This window comes from Prionailurus viverrinus, chromosome B1 (genome assembly GCF_022837055.1).
Source record: "Prionailurus viverrinus isolate Anna chromosome B1, UM_Priviv_1.0, whole genome shotgun sequence".
NCBI lineage: Eukaryota > Metazoa > Chordata > Mammalia > Carnivora > Felidae > Prionailurus > Prionailurus viverrinus.
In genome coordinates, this window is record NC_062564.1 from 86,021,706 (window position 1) to 86,044,439 (window position 22,734).

General features: G+C 37.7%; 1 protein-coding gene across 1 annotated transcript in view; it reads left to right on the forward strand.

The window, feature by feature from the left end:
- Positions 1 to 6,143: 6,143 nt before the first annotated feature.
- Positions 6,144 to 22,734, forward strand: part of CLGN (calmegin) — a 50,957-nt gene continuing 34,366 nt past the window's right edge. Inside the window, exon 1 of the mRNA XM_047856759.1 lies at positions 6,144 to 6,271. The gene's annotated coding sequence lies outside the window, so the exon portion shown is untranslated. The remainder of the gene's footprint in view (positions 6,272 to 22,734) is intronic.

Genomic DNA, 22,734 nt, shown 5'->3' on the forward strand with positions numbered 1-22,734 from the left:
TTTGAGAGATAATAAGAGATATTTCTTCTTCCTTCTTATTCATCAATAAAATATGAAAATTGTACTTCCTATTGTGTATTACCTATCCTTGAGTGCCAAAACTTTACATATTTACCTCAGTATGAACTGTGTCACATACCAACATATAAAAAGAATATGAAAGATGAACTGTTCACATGTGTCCATTTCAGTCTCTTCTTTTAGAAAAGAAGAAGCAACATGTCAAGTATATTTCAGTGAATCTGGGTTAGGGTGATTGGTGGGGGGAGAAGAAGAAAAGACATTATATGGATGTTACCTGTGGCAGATGCTAGAAGAAAAAAAAAAGAAGTTGAAGAGAAGCCTTAAAGATTCAACACAATAACTGTTGCCCTTAATGAAATGATTCCAGAACAGAGAATTTTGGCAGTCAACACAAAGCATTTCCAGAAAATGTTCATAGTGTAGCCAGGAGAGACACCCCCAGTTTCCATCCCCATCTCTTCTGCCCAGTTGCTGGATGTTTGGACCATTTCACTCCTCACCCATGGTCCCTGGACTGAGGTGTCTGAGAAAGGGGTGATTTGGAGAATCCCTGACACTCATCTGGGATATAGCAGAGCAAATAGCACTTATTGGCTGTTTTGGGCATTGTTTTATAACATTCATACTGATTTTGCTTTTAAAAGTCACTTTCCCTCAAGCATATGTATGAAAGCACATGATATATTTATGCCCTTGGCTCAATATAACAGATGAGTTTGTAGAAACCACATTCAGACAAATTTCTACTGAAATCTTTTTTTCCCCCCCTCAAACACTACTTTTGAAGTAAATAGAAGCTCTGCAAACTTTGGAGACATGATAGGTAAAATTCCCTTTTACAAAAAATTCAAGTATTGAGATAAGCTACCAACAACTCCACTATTTACCATTGAAGTAAACAGTAACATGGTAATATAACTAATATTAGCAGTAATAGTAAATGTGACTACACTCTTGGGGAGAGGGAGAGAGTTAACCCTCTACCAACATAGGTGTATAGAAGTATCTCAGGGTTTGTTGTACACTCTTAATATGGACCGTCCACCCTGTGGCAGAATTTCAGTAATTATCTGGGCAGGCATTTTCCTATGAAAACTAATTACATTTTTAGATGTTGTCTTATTAATAGCCAGTCATAGGCAACAAATTATGAGGAAGTTTATGTGAGCTGATAGGTTTTTGTTTTGCTGATACTAGTTTTCTTTCTAAAAGCCCAGATAAAATGAGGATTTCTTAGAATGCAGTTTACCAAAATTGATGTGAGTAGAGACAAAGTTTAAAAAAATTTTTTTAAAATACGAAATTTATTGTCCAATTGGTTTCCATACAACACCGAGTGCTCATCCCAATAGGTGCCCTCCTCAATGTCCATCAACCACTTTCCCCTCCCTCCCACCCCCCCATCAACCCTCAGTTTATTCTCAGTTTTTAAGAGTCTCTTATGGTTTGCCTCCCTCCCTCTCTAACTTTTTTTTTTTCCTTTCCCTCCCCCATGGTCTTCTGTTAAGTTTCTCAGGATCCACATAAGAGCGAAAACATATGGTATCTGTCTTTCTCTTTATGACTTATTTCACTTACATAACACTCTCCAGTTCCATCCACGTTGCTACAAAGGGCCATATTTCATTCTTTCTCATTGCCAAGTAGTATTCCATTGTGTATACAAATCACAATTTCTTTATCCATTCATCAGTTGATGGACATTTAGGCTGTTTCCATAATTTGGCTATTGTTGAGAGTGCTGCTATAAACATTGGGGTACAAGTGCCCCTATGCATCAGCACACCTGTATCCCTTGGGTAAATTCCTAGCAGTGCTATTTCTGGGTCAATGGGTAGATCTATTTTTAATTTTTTGAGGAACCTCCACACTGTTTTCCAGACCAGCTGCACCAGTTTGCATTGCCACCAACAGTGCAAGAGGGTTCCTGTTTCTCCACATCCTCTCCAGCATCTACAGGCTCCTGATTTGTTTATTTTAGCCACTCTGACTGGCATGGGGTGATATCTCAGTGTGGTTTTGATTTGTATTTCCCTGAGGAGCAGTGAGTTGAGCATCTTTTCATGTGCCTGTTGGCCATCTGGATGTCTTCTTTAGAGAAGTGTCTATTCATGTTTTCTGCCCATTTCTTCACTGGATTATTTGTTTTTCGGGTGTGGCATTTGGTGAGTTCCTTATAGATTTTGGATACTAGCCCTTTGTCCGATATGTCATTTGCAAATATCTTTTCCCATTCTGTCAGTTGCCTTTTAGTTTTGTTGATTGTTTCCTTTGCAGTGCAGAAGCTTTTTATCTTCATGAGGTCCCTATAGTTCATTTTTGCTTTTAATTCCCTTGCCTTTGGAGATGTGAGACAGAAAGTTTAAACCAATAAATTTTCATAGAAGAAACAGAAATTTATTGAGAAATTATAAGCACAAAGAGCCACCAGGCCCAGATGATTGCACAGGGGAACTTAACTAAACTCCTAGAAACCAGATAGTCCCAATGTTTTAACATTGTTTCAGAGTATGCAAATAAAGGAAAATTCACAAATTCTTTTAATGATGTAAGTATAACATGAATACCTGGTCCTAATAATGATAGCACAAAAAAGAAAACCACAGACCTATACCATTTATGACAACTGATGCAAAAATCTTAAATGCAATATTAGAAATAAATTCCCAAGCCACGTTAAGAAAACAACATACCATGACCTGGTTTTTTTAATACCAGAGGTGCAAAAATCTGGGTAGGATTCTTACTAATAGGTCTAAGGAGAAGAATCAAATGATTACCTCCATAGATGCTGAAAAAAGCCTTTGAAAAAAGGGAAGACCTATTTTCAATAAGAATATTGAACAAAATTGCAATGAATGGATACTTTCTTTTTTTTTTTTTTCAACGTTTATTTATTTTTGGGATAGAGAGACAGAGCATGAACGGGGGAGGGGCAGAGAGAGAGGGACACACAGAATCGGAAACAGGCTCCAGGCTCTGAGCCATCAGCCCAGAGCCCGACGCAGGGCTCGAACTCACAGAGCGTGAGATCGTGACCTGGCTGAAGTCGGACGCTCAACTGACTGCGCCACCCAGGCGCCCCAATACTTTCTTAACATGATAAAATTAAGGGCCAGATAAAAAACACATATGAAAAATGCATGTCTAAAAGTATGTCTAAAAAATTACTTGTTTATATGAAATTAGAATCTCATGGGGTGTTGTGTATTTTAATTTGCTAAATCTGACAATCATAAATACAAGGTATGTACCTCAATCCTAAAAATGGTTCTTTATTTAATGGGGAAACACTGGAGGCATTTCTACTAACATCAGAAAACAGAGCAAATGATCCCCTGCTATCTTCAGGACTGTTAAATTGTTCTGGCAATGTTAGCCAGTGAAATTTGATAAGAAAAAAAGATTATAGGCATAAGAATTGGAAAATAAGTAAAATTCTGCTTGAAGAAGTCAGGGGACTTAATAACAAAACTAATTCAAATAAAATAATTTAGCAAGGAATCAGGATATAAATTTGGCATTCAAAAATCATTAACTACTTGGGTGCCTGGGTGGCTCAGTCAGTTAAATGTCAGACTCTTGATTTCAGCTCAGGTCATGATCTCAGGGTCGTGGGATCAAGCCCCACGTCGGGCTCTGTGCTGGACATGGAGCCTGCTTGAGATTCTCAGATTCTCCCTTCCTCTACTTCCCCCTCCCCCACTCCTGCTCATGTGTGCACTCTCTCTCAAAAAAAAAATTACATATATATATGTATATATAATATATATATATATATATAAATGAGTAACTTCTTAAAAGTGAAAATAAATCCTTAGATTATGTGATGAATGAGAAAATCTCTTTTATAACAGCAGTGAAAAAGATTCAGGAACAAACCTAGGAAGAAATGTACAAAACCAGGAAACCGTTTGAAAGTGATGGAAATATCCTGTATTTTGATTGTGGAAGTGATTTCAAAGGTGTATACATACACCTGTCAAATTGTAAACTTTAAATGAATGATATTTATTGTATGTAAATCTCAATAAAGTTGATCTAAAGGTAAACTACTGTGTAAAACCTATATGAGGAAGGCTATGAAACTCTCCTAAAGATGCAAGAGGAGACTCAAGCAAATAGACCTCTCTCTTCTTGGACAGGATATCTCATCAAAATATTAGTTCTTCCTAAATTAACTTAAAATTTCATTGTGATTCCAATAAATACGCGAACAATCCTTTTTTTCCTGGAGGTTGGCATATTGATATTCAAATTCATATGGAAAAAAACAAACCCATTCAGGAATATCTAGAAAAGCACTGAAAAGGAAGTGCTAAGAAGGCATCTGAAACAACCAGATACTAAAACATTTTTCAAAGCCTCTATAATTAAAATAGTGTGATACTTTGTGCTAGCACTACACAAATCAGTGAAATAGAATCGAAAGTCCAGAAATATACCCAAGTAAATATGGATATTTAGTAAATGATAAAAGCAGTATCTTAAATCACTGGGCAAAGAGATATTCTGATGATATTGGGGCAACTAGATAGCCATTTAAAGAAATAATTACATGTTACAGAAAAATAAACTTCAAATAATAAACTTATAATAAAAAGTATAATAAAGTATAATAGTATAATAGTATAAAAAACTATAATAAAAAAGAAATAATAAAATTATATGAGTATTAAAATATAGATGAACCTGGAGTAGGGAAAGGTATTCAATGACTCAAAATCTGGACGCAATAAAAAGGAAACATTGTCCTTATGCGTAAAAATTTATCCGACCTCACAAGTAAAAATCAAAACCAGGGCAGGCGCCTGGGTGGCTCAGTTAAAGTGCTGGATTTTGGCTCAGGTTGTGATCTTGCCATTCCAGAGTTCAAGCCCTGTGACAGGCTCTGTGCTGACAGTTTAGAGCCTGGAGACTGTTTCAGATTCTGTATCTACCTCTTTCTTTCTCTCTGTCCCTCTCCTGCTTGTGCTCTCTCTTTCAAAAATAAACATTAAAATTTTTTTTTTTAATTGAAACTACACTGAGATATCAGTCATGAGGTTGACAAAAATTCAAATGCTTGACAATGCATTCTGTTGGGTAAGGTTATGTGGAAAATAAACACTCTCATACACTGGAAATACAAAATGATAGAAGTCCTAAGGAGAGGATTTGGTATGCATAAGAAAACTACATAGCATTTAAAACCACATTGAGACATCATTGATTGGTCTCTAGAAAGACTAAGATTGACCATACTATGCAATAGTGAAAATGCAGTGTAACTGGAACTCTCATACATTCTGGTGGGGATGTAAAACAGCCATTTTGGAAGCTTGTTCAGCATTTTTTAAAACAGTTAAACATATGCCTACTATACATCCCAAACATTCTAATTCAGTCAAGATTTGCTATAAAATATTAGCAAAATATGTATGATCCACTATCAATGAGGCAAAGAAACTTGATATTCAATACTACCTTTATGTTGTATTTTTAATTTTGGTGTGTTTGGTTAAAAGTACACACTATGAGAGAGATGGGCCTGGATTTAAACCCTATTTCCACCATTTGTTAATCATAGATTCAGGCAAGTAATTATCTTTAGTTCCTTCACTAGGGTTGTGATGGTTAAATAAAATAATGTAAAACCCCTGGAGTACAGAGAACACAATAAATATTAGCAATTTTAGAAAGAAAATAATGTGTTACGTTAACATTTAATACGTCTATACTTAACCACACACCCACACGAAATAGGAAGCCTCCCTGCTGAGCACAACGACCTCTCTTAACATCTAGAACTCTAGGAAAGGCTTGGGGTACTAACTGGACACTGTTCAAAAATGTGAGTTATATAAAACTCAGGATCCATTTATGTGCAATAGCAGGCACTACCCCTCTGATTGCAGAGAGGGCAGGGAGGAGAAACTCTTCGGGCTAAGAGGGAGGAATTCGTGCCCGGCCAGCCCACTTCACTCCTGGACCTCCGAGCGGGCGCGAGGCCCAAGGGCGCGCCTTACGGCGGGCCCCGCAGCTGCAGCCTCCCCTCGCTTGGCAGCGACCCCTCCGCGCCAGTTGAGCCTCCACGCAGGTGCGCGCGGGCCGCCGCCTCCTCCCTGCCTGCGGCCGCTCGCGCATGCGCAGTTAGCAGTCGCTTCTGGGCGGCCGCCGGCAGGATTGGTCTGGGGAGACTCGGGGACCAAGTGGCAGCGACTCGGACATCTGAGCTGCCACTGCTGAAAACGGGCCCGCAAGACAGGTGCGTGGGCAGTACGCCACTTTCCTACTGCCCTTTGCGCTCCGGCTAGAGTGAGGAATCGGGAGTCATTGCATTTACGCCCAGGGCGGGGATTCCTGGGCCGCACCCCTTTCTTTGGCGACCTGCCAGGCTGAACAGGTTGGGGCCAGGTGAGGGAGTGGTTCTTGAGTTCTGGGATGGAGGTGCCCCGAGCGAGGTTCTTGGGTGGGCTGTCCTGTCCTCGGGAGGAGAAAAGCCACCAAGGGCGGAGGGAGTTGATGCCACATCGGGTCCGTTGGGTCCTCCCGAACCGCTGTGTCCACCTGCTGCGCTGAGGCGGGGGCTGGGGCGCCGAGGAGGCTGGTGTTCTCTGCCTCCAAGGCTTGCGCGGCCCCAGCGAACCGAGTCCGTTATTCCAGCGGTTACCATTTCAGCCCCATTCCAAGCTCGAGCCCCGGTGCGCGCTCCCGAGGGGTGTATGGAAGGTCGGGGCGTGTCAGGGCGCGGCTCACCCCACCCACTAGTTTTAAAATCGTGAGCAATAACAAAAAAGGCTCAGTTTACGCAATTCCCAGCTTTGTAAAACAAACAGATTCAACCCTCTTGGTAGTGGTGGCCTGTAATTCCTGGCCACTCCCTAGATGCGCTGCTTGGAGCCCGGTGTGTGCCTCCAGGGACTGAGCAAAAGAGTTGGGTTGAATCCAGTGAAGCCCTAATTACTATAGACTCATTATCACCTAAAGCCTGCTTACGATCAATCAAGACATTTTAGCTGATATTATTTTAGCATCGCCCAAGTAACAAGAAGGCATTTGCTTGGGATTTAAAATCAAGTGCCAGTAAAGCTCAGAAGGGGAGGGGGTGGTGCAAGGAGCGAGAAAGTAAATTGAATGGCCATGGGAAGAAGTCTCAAATTAGAAGAGTTAATTTTTTTTGAAAATTTTGCTGCATAAAAGCCATCAAAACCCTGATGTAGTCGTAAGATTTACTTAAAAACTTTTTAAGAGGGGCGCCTGGGTGGCTCAGTCGGTTAAGTGTCCGACTACGGCTCAGGTCATGATCTCACGGTTCGTGGGTTCGAGGCCCGCATCGGGCTCTGTGCTGACAGCTCGGAGCCTGGAGCCCGCTTCTGATTCTGTGTCTCCCTCTCTCTCTGCCCCTCCCCTGCTCACACTGTCTCTGTCTTTCAATACTAAGTAAACATTAAAAAAAAAAATTTAAAGAAATTTTTTTAAGAAAAAATTTCTTAAAGTTTTTACACCACTCTATGTCATTTAATCACTCGAGGTATCCTTCCTTTTGGTCACCTTAAGTTAGCCTCTCTTCACTTTACAGTTTTGCCTTCATATTTAATTGGTTTGGTCTTCCAGTACCATGTAGACCTATCCCTGATGCCTTGGAACAAGATAATCGATATTAGGGTTACCTGGGTGGCTCAGTTGGTTAAGCTTGGGACTCTTGATCCTGGCTCAGTTCATGATATCATGGTTGGTGAGTCGGCCCCATCTCTGGCCTGTAATGACAGCGTGGAGCCTGCTTGGGATTTTCTGTCTCCCTCTCTCTCTGCCCCTCCCCACCCCTCAAAAATAAATAAACATTACAAAAAAATTTTTTTAATGTTTTTACTTACTTTTGAGACAGAGAGAGACAGAGCCTGAGCAGGGGAGGGGCAGACAGAGAGAGAGACACAGAATCCGAAACAGGCTCCAGGCTCTGAGCTGTCAGCACAGAGCCTGTCGCAGAGCTCGAACTCACAGACTGTGAGATCATGACTTGAGCTGAAGTCAGACACTTAACCAACTGAGCCACCCAGGTGCCCCATAAATAAACATTTTTTAATTAAACAAAGATAATTATATTATCTAGTTGATAAAGTTAGTTGTGTATGAATGATGCAAGTATGTTGATGGATCTCTAGAAATTGAACAGTGTTATAAGTTAGCCTTACTGCTTTTCAGGACCGAGTTTTAGTGCTCTTAATTAGAAAGCTAAAATTGTCCATTTTAATAGACCTTTAAATCATGTAGTTTAACTCTTTCACTTGGCAAAATGAAAAACAAAACAAGCCCAGAGCAGTTTTAACCTCTTGCCTTTTTAATAATAGAACTAGAAGCTTGGTGTGATAGTGCCAAATTCAGTGTATAACTTTCTGTTGTATCATCTTGTAGTTGGGTTCCTCCTGAAGCTGCAGGACAACTAAGACTTTAAAAATAGTGACTTTGAAACACCACTTTTGAGGCATACCAGTGTTGGGGGAGTCCTCAGTGAAGCTGAACAGCAGAAGGGCCTCTCAGTTATAAGATACAGCATACAGAAAAGTATTAATGTGTTACAGAGTTGAGTGTTGGAGAGAAAGAAAGGAGTTTGAAAAGGACGGAATTTATGCTGAGCACTACGAAGAACTACTGTACATTTTTATAAACAGTAAGACTTGTTTTCGAAAACTCATGCTAGAGAGAAGGTAGAGAGGATAGATTTGGAGATTGGCAAGACTGGAAGTGAAGAGGCAAAGTGGGAGTTTGTTGATCCTCTTCAGAAATGATAGGTTCCTAAATCAGGCTGTGTCGTGGGGATAGACTGAGGCATTTAAGAAATGCCCAAATGCGTTCAGTTGCCAATGGCATAGGGGATCAGTAAGAAACAATAGTCTTATGATAATGACAAAGTAACTTGACTGATTTAGCTGACTGGAGGTATGGTTAATGGAAGCAGAGCGTTCAGGAGATAAGAGAAGCAGATTTGGGTGGAAAGCCCACGTTCAAATTAGCAGAAGCTTTGGGACACCCTTGAAGATGGATAGTGATTTGAAATCAAGGAGTGCTTGGGAAAAAAAAAAATAGTTACAAACAAAGAGCGGGGGAGGTAAACCACAAGAGACTCTCAAATACAGAGAACAAACTGAGGGTGGATGGGGAGGTGGGGGAGAGGGGAAAGTGGGTGATGGGCATTGAGGAGGACACTTGTTGGGATGAGCACTGGGTGTTGTATGTAAGCCAACTTGACAATAAATTACATTTGTAAAAAAAAAAAAATGAGTGCTTTTTGAGCTGTGGGTAAGATTTGGGAGTCCTTACCTAGCTTTTATAGGTAGAAATCAAGAGTATATATAATGTAAGAAGAGAGCCTGGGGATGGAACCCTAAGGAATAGCAACATTTACAGAAGATTGGAGAAAGTGCCCATGAAGGGGGCAGAGAAGATGAAGAGAATCAAGAATCAGGAACAGGGACATAAAAACCAAGGGAGGAGATGACTCCAAGAAGAAAGCAGTCAGGAGAACAGTAGGCAATAGAATTAAAAATGACTTTGTTAGTAGCATCAGTTTCAAAGAAGTTGAATCAAGAAGCTCAGGAATGATAAAAGTATTAGTTTTCATTGCTGCCAGAACTTATCCCACAAATGTAGGATCTTAAAGCAATACAGATTTATTTTCTCACAGTTCTATAGGCCAGAAGTCTGACACAGTCTCACGGAGCTAACATCAAGGCGTAGGCCAGGCATCACTGTTTGCTAGAAGCTCTGGGAAAGTTCTGCTTCCTTGTTCATTCAGGTTGGTGGCAGAACTCTGTTTCTTGTGGCTGTAGGACTAAGGTTCCTGTTTGTTGACAGTCAGCTGAGGGCTGTTTTCAGCTTCTAGAGACTATTCACATTGCTTGGCTTACGGCCCCCTTCCTCTGTCTACAAGGTCTCTCTGGTGGGTGAAGTTCCTCTTACTCTTCAAATCTCTTCTACCCATCTCTCAAGGACTTTCTCTTCTACTTTTAAGGGCCCATGTAATTAAATTGGGCCCACCTGGATAATCCAGCATAGTCCCTCTATTTTAGGGTCAGCTAATTAGCAACCTTAATTCCATCTTTAAAGCCCCTTTTGCTATATGAAGTAACATTCACAAGACCCAAGGATTAGGGTGTAAATATCTTTGGGGGGGTCATTATTCTGTCTACCGTAGGAAAGTAGAAGTATTATTAACAGTTAATGAAAACATACCTTCTAGCTTTGTTAAGGAGAGGAGATACCTAGATACATTTATGTTATCTGGCATGTGATAATTATAGTTCCGATAGTAAGCCAATTATCTTCTTAAATGTCTTAAAATTTATATGAGCACTGTAAAATTTTAAAGGGTCATAGTAATGTAAGGTATTACCATGAAGTTGTTAGTTTTTATATTTTTATATAGGCTTAAGCTGCTTTAAAATCTTTGCTGGAAAGATTTTAAAAGCCATTTAAACTATATATGCATAAGTCATAGTTTGGATACACATAAAAAAGGGATTTTCAAGTAAAAAACCCACAGAAACCAAAATATATGTCTAAAGGATGGAAGAGAAAATATTTAACTTTATATTTAATAGGCCTAGAACTTTATTTTTTTAATAGTTATTTAATTATTATTTTTGAGAGAGAGAGGGAGCACAAGCAGGGGAGGGGCAGAGAGAGAAGGTGACATAGAATCTGAAGCAGGCTCCAGGCTCTGAACTGTCAGTGTAAAGCCCAATGCGGGGCTTGACCCATGAGCAGTGAGATCATGACCTGAGCTGAAGTCGGATGCTTAACTGATTGAGCCACCCAGGCACCCCAGGCCTAGAACTTTAATGTCATTTGTTCTAATCTTAGAGCCTGAGTAAAAGGAATGTATGGCCTGAAACTAGACCTAACTTTGAGTCTTGCCCCTTCTATTTAGTGGCAGTCTGTATTCTTAGGTAAGTTACCTATCTCCCTGAGCCTTGCTTTGCTTATGTATAATGGGATGCTAATGCCTTCACCACAGAGTGCTGCAAAGACTAGAATGACGTTTGTAAAATAGTATGTACTCGAGACAGCACTTCTTACTCTTCTTGCTCCACTCTTCCCCTTTCAGTTCCTTCATCACGTGCTGCTGCTTCCTTTGTCCTTGGCCTAGGGAAATCACCCCTCTCTATCCTTTACATCACACCTTAAATGTAACTTTCTCAAGGAGGCTTTCTCTGACCTTTCCCCTACTATGCAAATTCAGTTTCCCAGTTACCAACGCTTAGAACTTATTTACTTTTCTTTTTTTTAAAGATTTTATTTTTAAGTAATCTCTATACCCAGAGTGGGGCTCGAACTCACAACCCTGAGATCAAGAGTCTCATGCTCCACCGTCTGAGTCAGCCAGGCACCCCAGAACTTATTTACTTTTCTGTATTATAGTTTACCTGTAATACCTGGGTTATTCGTTTGATGTCTGCTTTCCATCCTAGACTAGAAGCTCTTTCAGATCAAGGCCTTTCTATGTATGTTTTGCTAATTACTGTAAATTCAGCGTCTAACATAGTTCCTGGCACATAATTGGCAATCATAAATAGTTGTTAAATGAATTTGTGAATGATGAATTTTATTATCTATTGGCTAACCTTCCCTGAATTTCTGGACACATCAGCCATCACGATTAATAAATCCCTGATGCAGCTTATTCTGAAGCATGCTCGTTTCTTCTGTGAGAAAATAACTGCATTTCAAATGGGGTCTTGCAGCTTCTTTGGAAGAAGGCTGCCTTCTAAGATGCCGCTATTACCTGCCTCTCTACCTCATTTGTGATCTTTCAAAGTGAATTTTCTATGTGTTACATAGAAAACTCTAAGAATGCCCTCTAATTTTGGTGAGAATTTGTCCAGTTTTATTTTTGTGATACGGTAACACAAAACCTCTTAATTTGATCTTTTTGTTCACTATCTTTCCTAGTAAATTATGAATTGGGTGGTTAAAATGCTGTCTGTAGCAAGATTCTGAAATAACTCATAAGAAGAGATGTTTCTTAATAGATATAGAATAGAACTTAAAAATATGATTAATTTCCCCATATTAAATTAGATCATAAAATTGCAAACTTTCTGGACCATTATCTCTTTTCTCTATAGAAATACGTTTGCTGTGTTAAGTTTTACCAATGTTCTAACAAACTTTAGGAGGCCAATGTTAGAAGTATTGACATAACTATTTTTCTCTGAAGACAATAAAGACATTTATTATGTAGGGATTCAGTCCATACATTTTTCTAGCAGTTAATTCTAAAAGAGGATTTTTCTCTTTAAGGATCTCGTAGACTTTTGTAGACAATGAAAACTCCCTCATTTTATTTTTGCTTTCCTCTAATTGTGTAAAAATCTTTTTGCTAAATTTATTGCTGCGTACTGCCTCAACAAGAAACTCATCCTAGTTTGTTGCTTACTAACGTCTAGTCCCTCTGCCACCTGGCTTTTTTTCCCCCTCTTACATATGCATTCATTCATTGATTCTATACACATGTATCTGTTCCTATCACATGCCAGCACTCTTGGGTACTGGGAATACAGAAATGAGAAGGAGTACCAGTCCTCAGCAACTTTTGTCTGTTTTTTTGTTTTGCATGATACCTCAAGCTATTCTTTGGAACTATGTAGAAGTAGTATAAATCCTAAATACATAGGTAAGTATATTTTTATAATATTTATATAAACATTATTTTGAAAATGAGCCTAGTATAACCAAAGTAATATTTTTATATCCAGGATTTCATCTTTGTTCATTTCATTAATCTCAGACCTCGGTAGTTTCTCACCTTCTAGGATCAGATCCAGACTTCTTGAAATGTTTTGTAGTACTGCAGTGTCCGAACTCCCAGAAAGTTGTATTTTCAACTATTATTTCTGCTCTTATGGTTCTTTTTCTACTGTTGTGCTGTATTGCTTGAGGTATTTTCATTATTTCTAGGTTTTTCTGATTTAGAAAAAAAAAATGCCTGGTGTTAGTTAAAAGTATGTATTAGTCAAGGTAGTGCTCCAATAGAAAATAAAACTATCTCAGAGACCTAACACAATTTCTGGTTGTGGGCATTCTGGAGGAGTGTGCCAACTTGACTGAACCACAAGGTGACCAGGTACGTTTAAACGTTATTCTGGGTGTGTATGTGAGGGTGTTTTTGGATGAGGTTAAAATTTGAGTGACAGGCTGAGGAAAGCAGATTGCTCTTCCCAGTGTGGGTACTTCATCCAGTCAGATGAAGGCCTGAATTGAACAGAAAGGCTGACCCTCTGGTGAGGAAGAGGGAATTCCTCCTGCCTGACTGTTTGAGCTGGGACTTCAGTCTTTTTCTGTCTTTGGACTCAAACTGAAACATTAGTTGTGTTTGCGTCCCGAGCCTGCTGGCTTTCAGGCTTGAACTTTTACCATTGACTTTTGGCTCTCAGGCCTTCAGACTCAGACTACAACTATGTCATTGGCTTTTCTGGGGTCTCACCTAACGCCAAGGAAAATGTAGTCCAGTCATGTCCCTTGGGCATGGTGATCAGCCAACAATGTCTCTCACGCTTTAAAACAATCATTGGGTATCCTGTGATTGTTTTTTGTTTTCGTGCTCTAGCAGCAGCTACCTTCGATGTGGGAGTGAGCATTACTTCAATACCAGTAAACGAGCTGCACTTTATAATTTGTGACTGTGGGCTCACAGTGGAGATTCAATAGGGCTTTTAGGTAATGTTGCTGAAACGCTTCGAGGTAGATCAGGCTGCTTGGTCTTGGTTTCAGAGATGAGCGAGAATGGCATCTCATACTTGGCCAAAGTCACATGTGCTGTAATTTGTTATTGAATCAGTGCAGAAGCAGTTCAGAGAACATACATGAGATGACGGGTACATGACAATAGATGGATTTCTCTAGGGCCTCCCTTCTACCTTATGAAGGCACAAATACTATTTAGTGATTTCAGCAATCTGTGTGGAGTAAGGAATACACAGGAAGCTTAGAACCCTGGGCCTACAATTTTTTATATGTTTATAACCGGGGGCAGAGGGGATAGTATCAGCATTACATGTTTTACCTTATACCATATAAACAAGTGCTGGCTACACTAAAATCGTATAACCATTTAAATCAATAAGGAAATAGAGGACTTGAACAATACTATACACCAACTGGACCTAATAGACATATACAGAACACTCTATCTAACAAAAGTAAGAAAAATTAATACCAATCAATTGAAATAAATATTAATATCAGTCTTCCTCAAACTGTTCCAAAAAATCAAAGAGGAGAGAATACTTTCAGAGTCATTTTATGAGGACAGTATTACTCAGACACCAAAGCTAGGCAAAGACACTACAAGAAAAGTACAGACCAATATTCCTGATGAATATTGATACAAATACATTATTTTTCTTTTTTTTACACTTATTTATTTATTGTAAAAGAGACAGAGATAGTACAAGTTGGGACAAGGGCAGAGACAGGAAGAGAGAAAATCCTAAGCAGGCTTCACACTGCCAGTGCAGAGCTCAATATGGGGCTCAAACTCATGAAACCGTGAGAGTATGACCTGAGCTAAAACCAAGGGTCAGACACTTAACCAAGTGAGCCACCCAGGCTCCCCAAAATAATTATTTTTTCTTAAGTATACATGGAATATTTTGTAGGATAGACCATATGTTAGGCCAAAAAACATATCTTAATAATTTTTTTAAAAACTGAAATCATACATGGTATTTTTTCCAAATTATAATGTAATGAAATGAGAAATCAATAGCAGAAGGAAACCAGGAAAATCCACAAATATGTGGAAATTAAACAACACACTCTTAAACATACCAAAAGGCCAAAGAGGAAATCATAAGGAAATTAGAAAATATCTTGAGATAAGTGAAAACAGAAATGCAACATAGAAAATATCTTGAGATAAGTGAAAACAGAAATGCAACATACCAAAACTTATGAGATACAGTGAAAGTTTTGCAAAAAGGGAAATTTATAGCTGTTGATGTTTACATTAAAAAATAAAGATCTAAAATTCACAACCTAACTTTAGACCTTAAAGAACTAGAAAAACCAATACTAGAAGAAGGAAAGAAATAATAAAGATTAGGTGAGAGAGAGAGAAATGGAATAGAGAGTAGATAAGCAATAGAGAAAATCACTGAAACTAAGAGTTGGTTTTTTGAAAAGATCAACAAAATTAACCAAGCTTTAGCTATACTGAGTAAGAAAAAAAAAGACTCAACTAAAATCAGAAGTGAAAGAGAGGACATTACACCTGATTGTGTAGATATAAAAAGGACTGTAAGAGAATACTATGAACAATTATATGCCAACATCTGGTTAATCTAGATGAAAAGGATAAACTCCTAGAACATAGAATCTATTAAGACTAAATCATGATGAAATAGAAAATCTGAAAAGATCTATAACTAGAAAGGAGATTGAATCAGTAATCAAAAACCTTCCAACAAATAAAAGCCTAGGAGCAAATAAAGTCTATTTGTCTACCGAACATTGAAAGAAAAATTATTACCAATCCTCCTCTAATTCTTTTGACAAATTGAAGAGGAAGGAACACTTCCAAACTCATTCCATGAGGGTAGTGTTACCCTGATACCAAAGCCAGACAAAGAAACTACAAGAAAACTACAGACCAATATCCCTAATGAATGTTGATGCCACAATCCTTAACAAAATACTAGCAAACAGAATTCAGAAGTATATTAAAAAGATTATGCACCATGAACAAGTGGGATTTATTCCCAGCATGCAAGGATGTTTCAACATACGAAAATTAATCAATGTACTATAATACATTATGAAAATGGAGGGGGGGCATGATTATCTCAATTGATGCAGAAACAGCAATTGACACGATTCAGCACCTTTATATGATGGACACTCAAACTATGTATAGAAAGAAACTACCTTTAATAGTAACAACATAATAAAGGCCGTATGTAAAAAGCCAACAGCTAACACCATACTCAATGGTGAATGACTGAAAGCTTTTCCTCTAAGAACTAGAACAAAACAAGTATGTCTGTTTTTGACACTTCTATTCAACATATTATTGGGAGTCCTGGAAGGAGCAATTAGGCAAGAAAAAGAAATAAAATTAAAAAGGAAGAAATAAAATTTATTCATAGATAACATGATGTTATATGTAGAAAAAACCTTAAAGACTATACCAAAAAAAATGTAAGAACTAGTAAAGGAATGATGGTTGCCAGGGGTTTGAGGGAGGATGAATGAGAACATTGTTGCTTAATGGTATAGAGTTATTAGCTGTACAAGATGAAGAGAGTTCTGGAGATTGGTTATACAATGGTGTAAATGCACTACTGAATTGAACAGTTAAAATTGGTTTAAATGGTAGCTTTTATGTTGCGTATTCTACCACAATTAAAAACATGTCTTTACACAAATTAGTTACTTGTGTTTTGTGGTAGTACCCCATTGTCAGGCCTCTCAAAGTTCCAATACAGACCTGGCCATATTTTACCACGTCCTTTAAGAAATATGTGACAAACTTCATAGTTTTGTTTGAAGCCTGATGATTATTGGTACCATAGTGTGATATCTTTCAAGTAATACTGTGACCATGATTTTTTTTTTTGACACAGAGAACGTGCAAGTGAGTGAGGGGCAGAGAGAGAGAATCCAAAAGGGGGGGGGGGAGAGAGAGAGAGAGAGGAAATTGGGGCTCATCTGGAGCTCATGTTTTACCCAAAGTGGGGCTCATATTCACCCAAGACAGGGCTGGAGCTCTGTGAACCGATGTGAGACTCTTACTTGCAAACTGTGAGATCATGACCTGAGTCGAAGTCAGATGCTTAATGACTGAGCCATCCAGGCACCCCTGACCTTCATGATTTAATTCTCAGTTGTCAGCTGGTGCATCATTGAATAATAACAGAGCACTCAAGAATTAAACAGAAACTATTAGGTCTATATTTCTGATTTTTTTAAAAAAGGAATGAACAGCAGCAACAACCTTGAACTACATCATTTTTAAATGGAGACTATTATCTATAGAACTGCATTGGCTACAGAATGGTTTGTGACCAATAGCAATTTATTTTTAAGTATTTCACTTCTGTAGTAAGGTCATGTATTCATTTCTGGGTAAATATCTTAATAACGTAATACTAATAACCTAAATTTGAGAAATTTTCAAGAATTTTGAAAACATATGCTGTTACTATTTTTTTAATTTCTTTCTGTTGCTTTATCAAAAAGCATATAATAATGCAGTGGGATAAGATTAAATTTAGAGGTAGCATGGTATATTAATGTACAGTTCTAGATTCTGATCTTGTTTTACATTTTCAACCCATGTGACTTTGACCAAGTTTTAAAATCTGTTTTCAATTTGTAGATGGGAAGTAATAATGCCTATCCTATTCACGTCCTGGGCTGCAGAGATTAATTTGGCTCCTCCTTTTATGCAAATGCATGATCATAGTCCTAGAACTTTAGAGAAGAGACAGATTTTAAGATAAAAGATTTTCGAAACTTTTTTTCATGAAGCTTTGCCAACTGTTTATTTCTGAGGGAAAGTTAGGAAGAACTATAATATAGAAAATAGAATGGGGATTGCCCTGGTTGATGTGAGAATAGGATTCCAGAGAGAGCACTGCCTGCTTGGTTTCACCTTAACTTTTCCCAACAGCCCAATACACCAGAGCTCAAACAAAGCACTTAGAATATTTTTTTGGACAAACTATTAGGAAACTAAAGTGTGTTTTAATTTTAAAGGAGGAGATATGGGCCACCAGTGATACTAATGTTCATTATTACTATTATTTTATGCATTTCTGTTTTACTCAAATAGTAACTCAAGCAAAAGACTTTACTACATTATGTAAATATGCAAGGCTTGTAAAACTTTAGAACAATGAAGCTTTTAGAATTATTATAATTTTTTAAAATGTTTATTTATTTTGAGAGAGAGGGAGAGAGAGCACATGTGAGCATGCATGCATGCATCGGGGAGGGGCAGAGAGAGAGAGAGAGAGAGAGAGAGAATCCTAAGCAGGCTCTTTGCTGTCAGCACAGATCCCAATGTGGGGCTTGATCTCATGAACCATGAGATCATGACCTGAGCCAAAATCAAGAGTTGGCAACTTAACCAACTAAGCCACCCAGGCACACCTGAAGCTTTAGAATTTTAACAATTAATAAGCAATTTGCAGTGCACTCATTTCTCTGTCAATAAGTACAAAAATTTTTAAATAAACCTACCTATGGTTATTGAGTCCAATTGATCTCTTTAAATTTACTTTCTCAGTTACACCTCTTTTTTATGATTCAGAGAGTTCTCAAACTCTTCCAACAAATAACAGCATGCATCATTTTTTGTGTTGTCTTTGTCCATAAAGATGGTGATATTGACACACTTTTTAATATAGAATATTCCTATTGTAAATTTCAATGGTGTCATTGAAAAAAAACACACATTTTTCAAAGTAAGCTTTAGTGTTATATTCAGTGTCCCTTAGAAGAAATCAAGGCCAACTGGCCCACATATTCACATAAAGTTTTGATCTCATTAGAGAAAGTTCTAATCACAACTCAGTGAAACCAGAAGCTGGTTCTTTGAAATGATCAACAAAATTGATAAGCCTCTAGCAAGACTCAGTAAAAAAATAAAGAAGATAAACAAAATTACTAATGAAAGAGGAGAAATAACAACTGACACCACAGAAATACAAACAGTTGTAACAATATTATAAAAACCCATATGCCAACAAATTGGACAACTTAGAAGAAATGGATAAATTCCTAGAAACAAATATGTAGCCTACCAAGACTAAAACGGGAAGAAATAGAAAATTTGAACAGACTAATTACCAGCAGTGAAATTGAATCAGTAATCAAAAAACTCCCAACAAACAAAATATAGTACCAGACGGCCTCACAGGCAAATTCTACCAAACATTGAAAAGTCTTTTTTTTTTTAAGTTTATTTATTTTGAGAGAGAGAAAGAGAGTGTGTGAGCAGGGGAGGGGCAAAGAGGGAGAGGAGTTAGAGAACCCCAAGCAGGCTCTGCACTAGCAGTGGCAGCATGGATCCTGGAGCCCGACATGGGACTCAATGCAAGCTGGACGTGGGGCTGGATGCAGGGCTTGAACCCACGAGCTGTGAGATCTTGACCTGAGCCAAAACCAAGAGTTGGACTCTTAACTGGCTGAGCCACCCAGGTGCTCCAAATTCTACCAAACATTTAAAGAAGAGTAATAGCCCTTCTCAAACTATTTCAAAAAATATAACAGGAAGGAAAACTTCCAAATTCATTCTATGAGGCCAGTACCACCCTGCTACCAAAACCAGATAAAGACACCACAAGAAAAGACAGAACTACAGGCCAACATCTTTCATAAATATAGATGCAAAAATCCTCAACAAAATATTAGCAAACTGAATTCAAGAATATATTTAAAAAAATAATACACCATGATCAAGTGGGATTTATTCTTAGGATGCAAGGGTGGTTCAATACTTGCAGAACAATCAACATGATAACGTCACATCAATAAGAGAAAGGATGAAAACCATATCATTTCAACAGATGCAGAAAAATAATTTGACAGAGTACAACATCAATTCATGATAAAAAAAAAAACCTCTGCAAAGTAGTTCTAGAGGGAACATATCTCAAAATAATAGAGATTTTATATTAAAAACCCATAGCCAACACAGTGCTCAATGATGAAAAACAGAGCTTTCCCCCTAAGGTCAGGAGCAAGACAAGGATGTTCACTCTCACCACTTTTATTCAACGTAATACCGAAAGTTCTAGCCACAGCAATTAGACAACATAAAAAAATAAAGGGCATCCAAAATGGTAAGGAAGAAGCAAAACTTTCAGTATTTGCAGGTGACATGATAACTATATATAGAAAACCTGAAAGACTCCACCAAAATCTACTAGAACTGATAAATGAATTCATTAAATTTGCGGGATACAAAATCAATGTATAGAAATATGTTGCATTCGTATATGCTAATAATGAAGCAGCAGAAAGTGAAATTAAGAAGACCATTCCATTTACAATTACACCAAAAACAATAAAATATCTAGGAATAAACATAACCAAAGAAGTGAAAGACCTATACTCTGAAAACTAGAAAACATTGATGAAAGAAATTCAGTATGACTCAAAGAAATGGAAAGACATTCCATGCTCATGGGTTAGAAGAACAAATATTGTTAAAAAGGCCCTATACTACCCAAAACAATCTACAGATTTAATGCAATCCCTATAAAAATGCCAAGAGCGATTTTCACAGAACTAGAAAAACAATCTTAAAATTTGTATGGAACCAGAAAGGACCTCAAATAGCCAAAACAACCTTGACAAACAAAACTGGAAGTATCACAATTCCAGACTTCAAGTTATATTACAAAGTGGTAGTAATTAAAACAGTTTGGTGCTGGCATAAAAATAGACACATTGATCAATGGAATAGAACAGAAAACCCAGAAATAAATCCACAGTTATATGGTCAAGAAATCTTTAATAAAGAAGGAATGAATATATAATAGGAAAAGTCTTTTCAACAAATAGTGTTGGGAAAACTGTACAGCCACATGCAAAAGAATGAAACTGGACCATTTTCTTTCACCATACACAATAACAAACTCAAAATGGATTAAAGACCTGAAACCATAAAAATTTTTGAAGGGAGTATAGGCAGTAATCTCTCTGACATCAGCTATAGCAACATTTTTTCTAGATATGTCTCTTGAGGCAAGGGAAATAAAAGCAAAAACTATTGGGACTACATCACAATTAGAAGTTTCTGCACAGTGAAGGAAACTAAAACTAAAAGGCAACCTATGGAATGGGAGAAGATCTTTGCAAATGACATGTGATAAAGGGTTAGGATCCAAAATATACAAAGAACTGATACAACTCAACACTCAAAAAACAATCTACTTAAAAATGGACACAAAACATGAACAGACATTTCCTCAAAAAAAGACATACAGATGGCCAACAGACACATGAGAAGATACTCTGTATCACTCATCATCAGGGAAATGCAAATCAAATTACAATGAGATATCATCTCATACCTGTCAGAATGGCTAAAATCAAAAATACAAGAAACAAGCATTGGCAAGGATGTGGAGAAAAAGGAACCCTTTTGCACTGTTTGTGGGAATAAAAATTGGTGCAGTCATTGTGGAAAACAGTATGGAGTTTCCTCAAAAAATCAAAAGTAGAACTACCCTATGATCCAGTAATCACACTAGTGGGTATTTACCCCCCAAACACAAAAACACTACTTCATGGGATGTAGCCAAACCATGGAAACAGCCCAAGTGTCCATTGATGGATGAGTGATAAAGAAGTTGTGGTATATATATATACAATGGAATATTAGCCATAAAAAGGAATGAAATCTTGCCATTTGCAACAACACTGATAGAACAAGAGAGTATTATGCTGAATGAAATAAGGCAGTCAGAGAAAGACAAATACCATTTGTGATCTCACAAATACCATGTGATCTCACCATGTGAGGAGAGACAAACCAAGGAACAGGCTTTTAACTATACAGAACAGATTGTTACCAGAGGGAAGGTGGGTGGGTGGATGGGAGATATAGGGGATGGGGATTTAAAAAAAAAAAAAAAAGAAAGGTTCTAATTAGTTGGGCTAACTATATGGGGAAAAAAAACTTTTTATAATGTTTATTTTCTAAGAACAACTTTATTAATACAGTATTTGCACTTTCAAGTTCACTTGTTTAATGTGTAAAAGTCAATGGGTTTTAATATACTTAACAGAGTTATGTAACCATTACCATATCCAATTTTAGAACATTTTCATTACCTCCCCAAAAACCTTACCTCCCTTAACCCTTTCTTCCAATTCCTTTCCCTAGGCACTCACTGAATCTATTTTCTGTTTCTATAAATTTACCTATTTCTTTTCAATGGGATCATACAATATGTGGTCTTTTATTACGGGCTTCTTTCACTCAGCATGTTTTTTGAGATTCATCTATCTTGAACATATCAGTATACCATTCAGTTTTATTGCTAAGTAATATTTTATTGTATAGATAGCCCATATTTTGTCTAACCATTAGTAGATGGATATTTGTGTTGTTTGTACCTTTTGGCTAATTATGAAAATGTTTCTTTAAGCATCCATATTTAAGTTTTTGTGTAGATATATGTTTTCATTTCTCTCTGGCAGATACCTAGTAGTGGAATTGCTAGGTTATAGGGTAATTCTATTTTTAACATTTTAAAGGACTGACATACTATCTTCCAAAACTTACATCATTATACATTCCTACCAGCAATGTATAAAGGTGCCAATTTCTTTATATCCTCTCAGGAGTTGTTACTTTCTCTTTTTGATTATAGCCATTCTGGTGGATGTAAATTGCTAATCTCATACCAGTGTTTCTAAAGCGGACCAATGTAGGTCTATAGAAACGTTCTGAAAGATCTAAGAGTGATAAGAATTTACTTTTAAAAAAAGTTTTCATGGGGCCCCTGGGTGGCCCAGTCAGTTAAGCGTCTGACTTCGGCTCAGGTCATGGTCTCACGGTTCATGAGTTCAAGCCCCGTGTCAGGCTCTGTGATGACAACTTGGAGCCTGGAGCCTTCTTCCTATTCTGTGTCTTCCTCTCTCTCTGCTCCTCCCCTGCTCACATGCTGTCTCTCTCTCAAAAATAAATAAAGATTAAAAAAATTAAAAAAA